Source organism: Saccoglossus kowalevskii, chromosome 13 (genome assembly GCF_978046115.1).
Source record: "Saccoglossus kowalevskii chromosome 13, keSacKowa6.1, whole genome shotgun sequence".
NCBI classification, from domain to species: domain Eukaryota; kingdom Metazoa; phylum Hemichordata; class Enteropneusta; family Harrimaniidae; genus Saccoglossus; species Saccoglossus kowalevskii.
The window spans coordinates 9225637-9235735 of record NC_140653.1 but is presented as its reverse complement, the minus strand read 5'-3'; the positions used below and the strand labels follow the sequence as shown (position 1 = coordinate 9235735).

Here is a 10099-nt window from a genome sequence, read left to right as displayed (position 1 = left end):
CGAAGTGTGGTCTTATTTTTTTGTCTCAACATGGTTACTTGTTTTGCTTGTTTTGGGTAGTCGTTCGTTCATTAAAGACGACTGTCCAAAGTCTTTTCATAGCGTCACTATGTAATTAAGCCTACCAGTACAAGAATAATTGCATCGATTGCTCATCGCTTTCATGCCATTCCAGCTCTTTTTCAACTCTGTTACCCACATTGTTTTAACATTTATCGTTAATTGGCCGTTGTTTAACAATTTTAGAATCGTCGATAAAACAAACTTCATCACGGCGTTTGTGTTCGAGTACCATATGCCATTGCTAAAGTAGTTTTACTTACTGATTCCCCGCATTTTTATTCATATAATTGAAATTAATTGACCCAATTTATATGAATTTTTCTTTTAGTTACGTTTTCTTTACAAACGCTAGTTTTGCCAGATACATGTACCATTTTCTCCTTGCCGCCAAGGTTTGACAATTGCAGGCTGACCTATAATCAGTTGCAGTTGGGCGTCTAACTGTCTTCCCGTCTGGCCCATTTCAAAGACGGCTGAAATTAGTCGGGAAACGTCAGTTTCTGAAAGCTCCTGAATACTCATTTTTAAGTTGTGCATTTTTTTTTCTTTCCGACGCCTGATTCGACTTTGTCGAATTGCTTGTCGGAGTCACACTATTCAGCACGAATTGTATAGGTAATTAACTGCACCCGCTCCGCCCTTATTTTCTTGCCAAATCCCTCCAACTTGTTTAATGTTTAGTCCGATGTCTCGTTGAAAGGCATCGAGACCTTCGCGTCGATAGCGTGAGACTTAATTAGATTGTTAATGAGCGGTAATATATACAATTGGACAATAGCTGCTAATTGGCGAGCGTGTCGTCACTGACCAAACAAAACTACCGCCCACACATCTAACCATACGGTCAAGAGCGACTATCTGGTCGGCTATTATCGTCTCTTAGCTCAATAGAATAGGTAAAATACGAGGGACACTTTTCCCCTGAGAAGAATGCCGTCCTATTATTATCCCGTAATTATAAAAGTTGCACCCAAGACTGGGGCCGTAAACAGTCCTGTCGCTGGGAATGGTCACTGGGGCATGCCACGTAGTTAGTATTCTGTTTGGGTGTTGAATTTCCCCAGTTGTGTTGGTGGTCTCTGTGACTGACATTTAGCTTATACTGGTCTATGTGACATATTCTCGACGAGATTCCCTACAAGTCACAGCACACCAACGTCTCACTATGATTGTGGCCAAATATCGAGTGTGCCTGTCTGTTGGAAAATTTAGTGTTCGGCGTATTGCTCGGCAATATATGAGATAGATTGGTCACTCCAGGCGGCCACTCCCCGCAAATTTACACCTCAAATGAAGCTCTCTGTGCGGCATGTTATACTAGTCTTCCAAAAACTTTAACCTGCTGTGCGTATTGTAAAACACCTTTGTCTCGACGAGTGGAAAACTCTGTACGTGAATAAGGAAAGGGTCTCTTTGATCGCTTCTACTTCTGATTGATCTTATTATACCCCCAAAGATTGATTCACATATCTCTATTCATGCCGTGTTTGTCGGCTTTTTACCCTTTCAAAAGATTCTACCTGAACAGTGTTGCAAACCCCCTTATCACCAAACCGAGGCAGTCAGTCAGAAAAACGGCGTTTTTTGTATGTGCATAGTTCGATCGTTTGACAGGGACCGGTAGGAGAAAGCATTGGGTAATCCAATACGGGTTTTATCTCCACTGCTGTACATGTTGTTCATTGTAGTGTTAGAACCGCCGCGATTCATTCCCCAAATGATACTGTACCCCCAGAATGTCTGAAGTTGGTGTCTGCCAGTGCTTTGTTTCGTTTAGCTTTCACAATTCTCCAATCTCAGGACTAAAATAAACAGATAACAAAAACGAGAATTTCGCATTATTTATCACCAACGTTGTATTAAGTAAAACTAAAAGTGTCCATTTTTATTTATACCGTACACCATTACCCTTAATTTCCTTTTCCATTACCAAATATGGGGGGAGGAGCCAAGCATAATCAAATTAGAACTCCGGCAAAATATTGCTTCTCCCATAAGCATGTTTTACTCAACATCTGAACCCAGTTATAGTAGCTTTTATGACAACTTCCATTGTGTCCATCGAAACCATGGAAACGAGACGTAAAAGCCCACTAGTAGATAATTCATTTTTGCTCATTTTTCTATATGTCAGAATTTGTCATGAATGTGTTTCAACTTAACATGGTTCAAAGTGATAACAGAAAACATGGAACGCAAACAAAATGTAATCGACAATAGATGACGGGGGACAATCACCAAAGGGCCAATATGCTTTTATATTAATTTTCATAAGTGTCTAAATTACGCCAACAGTACGTGCTGACAGAGCCTCATTCACAAAGCCAGAGTTATTGTGTGTTATAATTCGGTAAATGGTATCACCATAAAATAAAATGAAAAAGAAAATCTTTGCTGGCATGGTTGTATGTAATGAAAGAAGGTCAATTTTAATTTGACCGCGAGTTTCTGTTTTCCGCCTTTCTGCTGAATCAATATCCAAATTTGTTTGTATTTAACTTTCACAGACACGCGCTGAATTGATATTCCATCGTTTAGCTCAATATCTAGCGTTATATTTCAAGTAAGAATTTCAATGTTATGTTTCATTATCGGATTAGTGTCAAACGAATATATTTTTTTCTGTGATAATAGTAATCTAAGCAATTCGAGTCACTGCATAGTTTCAGTTATCCCTATCTTACTTTTGACTGATTAGTGCGTCAGAAAAACACACTTCTGGAATCTATGTTAGCAATTTATGCACATAGGTTGTTCTCGGCCTCTGAGACTGGGTATTTTTGGCAAGAGAACCAGACATGACGGAGCGCAGTAAACTCCCCTGTGACAATTGGAACGCACGCACACGCTCTGAGAATGGCGCGGTGATAAAGGCAATTGTTCGGAGATCTGTGATTTGCCCCGACTTCAAGTTGCCCATGGCTAACTAACGATTCTTTCTATTATGTTAGATTGAATTATATGTAATTTTAACTCAAAAGAGAACCAATATTAAACTTTCCAGCTACTTGACTGTTGTTTTTTTTTGCCATTCACTGATCGATATCGTCAAGTAAATTGTTGCTTAGTGATGGATTGATGATATGATGCGGCATTATATCAACACGATTTAGTTATAACCGAAATTCACGTATTGTGAACTCAAAGTAGCATTTTGAGCAAACATACCTGTTTCCATGCAGTTTATGTTTTTGTATTTATTTTTTATAAATGTAATGAAATTGTCCTACTTTCTGTGAGCAACGTTTGCAGAACCAAATAACAAAACAGAAACTGAAAGATTAATAACGGTATACGTTCGACAATATAGATTTGTGTTGTGCTCGTCTCATTCAGTCTATGAGTTGCTAGTCACGTGACTAAATGTCAAAGTTTAGTGGGAAATAGAGAAATTTGTTTCATTTCCCGCGTAAAATATATTTTGGGTTATGTTTTTTTAAAGGAATAATCGTTATAGACGTTATCGTGGATATCAGTGTTCGAAAGAAGTTAATTATACGAGAATTGTAGAAAGAAATGAACATTTTCTATTGAGAACTCTATTTGACTGATTACTGTTGCCATAGAAATGTTACGCATTCGTTATTGAACAGATCGGTAACGAGAAATTGATTCCATTCACAAATTTACTAAAGGACACTCATCTTGTCCGCACATTTATTTCTTCAACTTTGATTGAAACTTTCAACATCTTTTATAATGCCGTGGGTATGTGTAATAATTTCCCCCTAATACACTATTAATTTAATTTACTCGGCACATGTTTTACCAATAGATATTCCTCTACTGTATTTAAAATGTTTAGTGTGTATGAAAAATCGCCGTCACTTGATATCATGACTGCTATAGTAGTCCGTGGTAGCTGGGGTAATCCTGTTTAGTTTCCGTGGGAGTAACACACATTTTCTTGTCAACTGGTTAGTGATATACGAGCTCGGAGACATTGAATCACTGCTATGCACAGCGTGATGCTCTGATCACCGGTATTCTGCAATTCGTTTCGCTGTGGTTGTAAATGCGAACCAAGCTGTCGCGGCATACGCGCTGTTGTTGGCTAATCATTGACCGGTTACGTAACTACTGGATATAGCCAAGGGTCGAGAACTCTGTGGTGAGTTTGTGGACCCGTATCGACAAACCAATTTCATTCTCTCAGTTACGCTTAATGAACAAATATTGAAATCGCGTGTTTTTGTTATTCGTGGATTTGTATATAATTTCAGTGGGTACATGCTGTTTGTGGTTGCCGCAGTAGACACCTCAATGTGACATGAAAAGGCTAACCAAGCTTCCGACTGGCCGGAGTCTCGCTGTTAGCACCTTTTTTTCTTAGATCCTTTATCAACTAATTATTCACAGCCACCAATGTTACTTCATTCATGAAAACGCAATCTTTTGTTTAGTAGAATTCTCGTATTCATGGATTTTTTCGTGCCTCTTTAACCCCCCTTCTTTATATCCACCGCCCCTTTGTCCACACGTGGTTTCCGTTGGTTGGACTACCCCTCTCACCTGGTCTATAGTAAGCGGTCTCTCCCACCAAAGCCTCCTTGTCTCCTAGCCTATCATAATCTTTGTATTTGCCCACTCAGCCGAACAACATTCTTCGCCCACAGCTCGTTTGTTCGCTTAATGAAGGCATAAACACCCCAAATTGGCGACGGTCGGTTATCCACGTCGGAATACAGTTTGAGGAGTGTCGCCACTGGGTGGAATCTGTGAGTTTTAGACGAAAACTACGATCAAATCATTCATGTTGCCCGTTTAAGTTCACATTTGTGATCATTTTGGTAATTCATTAATGTCTTAGTAACGCCATAAAACAGAGTTTGCCAGTTTGAGCCAGTATTTGATTGAATAGGTTCAGGGGATTGCAACGAGACGTTTTAGCTCATTGGTTTGAATCGCATTGTTTGTATTCTCCGATTCACCTCCGAGTCACAGTCGTCATTTTCAACGCGTCCGTTTTTCAGCTTTCAACACAACGCTGTCACGTGATACATGGCGGTTGAAAACACGAACGGAGATGTTCCATGTTTTGTTCTACACATGTTCTAAATGACTGTTCTCAAATACAGAGGGTAGAACTTACTTAAATTGCTAACTGTGCGGAACAGAAAAATACTCACAACTTCACGCACTAGAATTGCGCCGTATGGTTTCCCAGGCCTTGGTTTTAATTAAGTGTTTTAATGCCCGCTCTATAAAATGCGTACTGATTACGTCATTACACCAACATGCTGTTTCAGTAGTATTTCACAGTGTAGAAGAAATTCATCCGATCTTTTAGTGCGTAAGGGTAAGAGAGTCACATGGTCAGAAATCAAACTTCTATTTCCCACATGTAAACACCAATCATCGTATAGTTATTAGTAGAATATCGTCGTTGTCCAAATTTATTATTGTCGAATGCGTTTATTTGATCTAACTAAATTAAATTTGAAAAAAATATAGATGTTTATTTTGCTGGCACTTATAATTTGGAATATTCAATAATTTTAACGCTGACAGGAGGTGCCACATTCACACTGCGTTTGAATTTAAAAGTTCGCTGACCTCGTAAAATACCAGTCGGTTAAATATTATATTCCAAATTTTCTTCTACCAGTGTCACTGATCTTGTCTTGTAATAGTCACGTCATGCTATAATATTTTCACTAAACCAGTACATCATAACATGTTAATGTTCACTAAATTCACAAGGCGGGTCCTAGATCATTTTATAACAAATCCATGTCGATATAATAATGTTTCTATAGAAATATATTTTTTTTTTGGAATATGGAATCAGGTTATATTTAGTTCGATTCCACCACGCCCGTCTCGCTGAAGTTCAAGAAACTTCCGGCAAGGGATGGAAGACCGCTGGCGCCGGTGACTCGTTTGCATGGCGTTTCTAGTGAGTCAATTGTGAGAACTACGGGTAATCATCTAATATGACGGAATCCGAAATCGAAGAAAGAGAAAAACACACCGAATACACATGAATTCAATTCATACGTTATACTTTGCAAATAAAATGTCAACTTGATTTCAATAATGTCAGAATCAACGTCTGCTCAGAGCGGACGTGCTAGTCACGTGACTAAACTCGCTGTGTATTGTGCGTGTTTTTATTATTCATTGAAAGCTGGGGACAAAACACCAACTGTTTCTCACATCGGAGTATTTTATTACCCAAAAGTGTAAAAAAAAAAAAAAAAACAAGAGCATTTTTAGCCTATTTTAGTGTTACCTTTATTTGGGAGGGGATTACATGTTTCAGTGATAATAGTTTTTTTGTTTTAGTCAATATTCATATTATATTATATTGAACTGGATCACGCTTGATTGCCGAATATAACATCGACGTTCTTAGGAAAAATTGTAATATTCATGTTTTATTATACTGTTTAGGCCAGTAGAAGTTTTCAGAAATGATTGAGTTGATTCCCTACTAGTAGTTGGGCACATTGAAGAGCTAGTGTCGATGTGACGGTTTCATCAAGGAATTTGTAAATATATTTATATTATTTTTTAGCTATATTTTGTGAAAACGTGCTAAGCTTGTGGTTTATACTGAAGGGAATTCAAATATCAACTTGTCACTTTACTGGTATACAATTTTTTCCTTGAAATTTCTGTTCGTACATTACCAAAACATGTAATAACTAAAACATGAATAATAATATCAAGGACGAAGCTTTGTCGTTGTATTTATAACTCAAACCATGTAATGTCATTAAGTTCTGTGGCAACGTTTTGATATACCATCGTCAGAGACTCCGAGCATCCAAGGTTTCGCAGTGGGAATTTCTCTAGTACGGTATGTGAGATATTTTCAGCGAGGCGTCGGTTAGAGACCACCGCTTGAAAACCGAGCTGCGTAGCCTTACTGTTGTGTGTGTTGCTTCCTTAGTGAAATAAACAAGCGTGAAAGAAGAGCCCGCATATCGTCGAGTCTAACCAAATAATGGTGCAATGCCAGTAAACACACAAGGCTGTATTCTCATGTATGTTAACACCAGTGTTGCACCGGCTGAAAGAGAAATGTTGTTATTGACGAGGTAAATCCTATTCACATTCGATCGATATATCGATCCATACTATTTAAGTATTCATATTTTTTTTATTATATTAAATAGCATATTTTTTATATTTCTAGAACGTGTCAGTAGAGTTGCAGACCTCCGGGAAAAGATAAAATAAACAATAATGTCTCAAATGTATTTTTCACCACGACACTACTAAATTGAATACGAGGTAGGAATATGACGTCATTTGAGTCGAATTTAAGTCCATTATTCAAAGTATAACTAAGTTGCCGAAAATAAAACTTGGTCATTCGTAGTTTCTTCAACTTAACGGGATTGGTTTTCATTTTTATTTACAGCTGAATTAAGCCAATGATTCGTCTACAAATCCACGTCATTACACGTTGTGGTTTATATACCCATTCCGTATAATACGACGTTTTTCTTTAATTTTCGACAAAGCACGGTAGCGATTATTTTTAATCCTCTCGAATATTTTTCAGAACTCGATGTGAACTGAAATGGATTCTTTCTCACAAGTGGAAAATTTTCACAGCTCGCAGCAAAAAAGAAATATCACTTAGCAAAGACTCAGAATTCCCACTGGTCTATTTTGCTTTAAATCGCAACTCAGTTCTCAGTTTTTCATAATTATATTTAGTGCACAATCTGTCTTTTGATTTTTTGTATATAAAAGAATGAAAAATAGGCAAGCCATTTCATTGTGCCAGTACTATCTCCCAGTTGTGTGAATTCGTTTTAGTAGCGCGTACTTGCCAGTGATTTCATTTGTCAATTCGCAAAATACTTGAACACGCACATGGATGCCTTTCAAGACAACGGTCCCTTGTTGCTGTTAAATGTATTCTCGCCTGGTTGCTTTTCTGACATCGCCATCACTACTTGGTTCATGGGGGATTCTTTTCTGCTAGCCATACATTAATTACTATATTACATTAAAAGTGAAAGACGTCGGGAAAAAAAAACGCGTTAAATTAAATTATTGTAGTTGTGATTTCAGTATTGAGACTATAGGAACATAGACAAAAGAATCTCTGTAAAGGCGAATGAATTGAAACGTGAAGAAAGCAAATTTAATGCAATAGAAAAAAAACGGAATATTGATCCTCACTCTGTAAGGCCATAGAAACCTGTTTGAGATTTCCAGACACGTGACTTGCACCGTTTTTACGCTGGGTTTCCTCGATTTTGTTCTCGATGTGGTCGATTTTCCTTCTTATGAGTCAGTGAGTGAGAGAGGGGCCACCAGAGACTGTGAAGTGAAAAGCGTTTTCATGCAACGAGAAAGTATTCTGGCATTTCTTTAGGTGTTTTTTCACACTTGTCGTTTTAAATAAAATTCCGCGATATGATGTGAATTGGTTCCTGATACACGCGAAGCGTTTTTATAAAAGGACGGCTGATTTAATTTGGGGGAACAGACCAAAAACGACTATGATTTTGGCTGGGCTATTCTGCGCGTAGCAAATTAAATTATACCCGTTAAACACGGTGGCTCGCTTCTTGAAAGCCTACCGCCTTCTTCTCTTCTGGTCCAGAAACAGCGTAAATTGCTGCGCCGAGACACACGGGAGAGGGTGAATTTAAACTAGGGAAAGTGAATTTCCAGGCTCTGACAACAATTCCGGTGGTGTGAATAATGTCGACCTTGAATTGCATTTGGGTAGGCGGTCTGACAGGCTCCCAGCAGAGCGGCAGATAAGCCTGGCAGTCGTGTATGTTTGCTATGCTTGTAGGACCATGTTCTACCCAATGTCGAACAGTAATTCAATAACACGGCGTAACAAGTTGATGAGCTGTCAACCGCGTCAACCGGCATCAAACTAGTGCTGTACTGTGATTATGTAAATACATTATTATTTTACGCGCATCTTTTGCCGAAGCCTTGGCGAATTCCGAAACGTCTGTTTCGTCGTCATCCTGTGAAATAAATAGTCGGACGTTGAATTCTAATATTAACATAACAGTCGGCAGCACTTCTATTGTTCCACACAAGTGACAATTGGTGTGTCCATACTTTGCATTGGTAAATATAATTTCAAGGGCTTCCATGCGTGGGAACTTCACCAAGTGTAAACGTCGGAGTTCATAACATTTGCATGGAAGAGGCCCTAACAGTGAGTGAACCCGCTCAAGAATCCATCGTCGAAAAGTTACTAGTGGTGCCTCTAACGCAATTCATAACGCTGAATATTGTTTTATATTTCGACAAAAACGCATAATAGATTTATTGATTCATTGATTTTAATTCTTTAAATCAATTCATTGTTCTTCTGCTGTAGCGTGTAGAGCTAGTACAGCTTCAGAATTGGTTATTAGTCTATTCAACGAAATGTTTAAGCTGTTACACTAGTTTACGTATATCCCTGTTATTGTGGGACTTAATGAGCCAAAATCTTACTTCGATTCCCAGCGTTTAACTTCGTTCGATAGACGCGTTTAGTCCCGTCCTATTTATGAACCGTTGAAAACAAAATTACCATTTCCATTCGCCTAGTATTGACCATCCTGATGTTTTGACACCCGGTTTCTAGTATGCCCGAAAAAAACTAGCTTACGTTGTCACAATAGTGTATTTAGAAGAAAAAAAGATCGACTCTACGTCATTGGCTTTTCCCATAGTACCGCCGAATAGGAATCAATCTGTCGGTTCTGTAGATGAAGCCATTTTTAAAACGCCACGGTCGTCGCGCAAAGCGCTGTGTACGTCGTATATGGGATACACGACGCCATGCAACGACTGCAACGCTCAACATTTGCAAGAATTACAACTATTTTTTTAACAGTAGTGTTTTACTGTATATGTCATCGCCAAGAACAATTTTACAAAATGAGTCATTATTACTAGTATTCGTTAGTATTGATTAGCATGAGTACCATTATTGTCTGCTATAACATTTTTGAGCAAGGTTCAAGTTCGCAGAGAGACAATATATTAACCAGGCCGTGTAAAAGTCTTTAAAATAATTTCTTTGAAGAACCTCCCCCCAAAGAAAACAAAT

The 10099-nt window shown here is 38.3% G+C and overlaps 1 long non-coding RNA gene across 1 annotated transcript; it reads left to right on the top strand.

Moving 5' to 3' along the window:
• The first annotated feature begins 6429 nt into the window (after positions 1–6429).
• LOC146734951 (uncharacterized) lies at positions 6430–7285 on the top strand. Its single transcript, XR_014931300.1, has 3 exons — positions 6430–6557; positions 6962–7109; positions 7208–7285. It is a non-coding gene; the product is annotated as an uncharacterized LOC146734951 (long non-coding RNA).
• The last annotated feature ends 2814 nt before the right edge of the window (positions 7286–10099 follow it).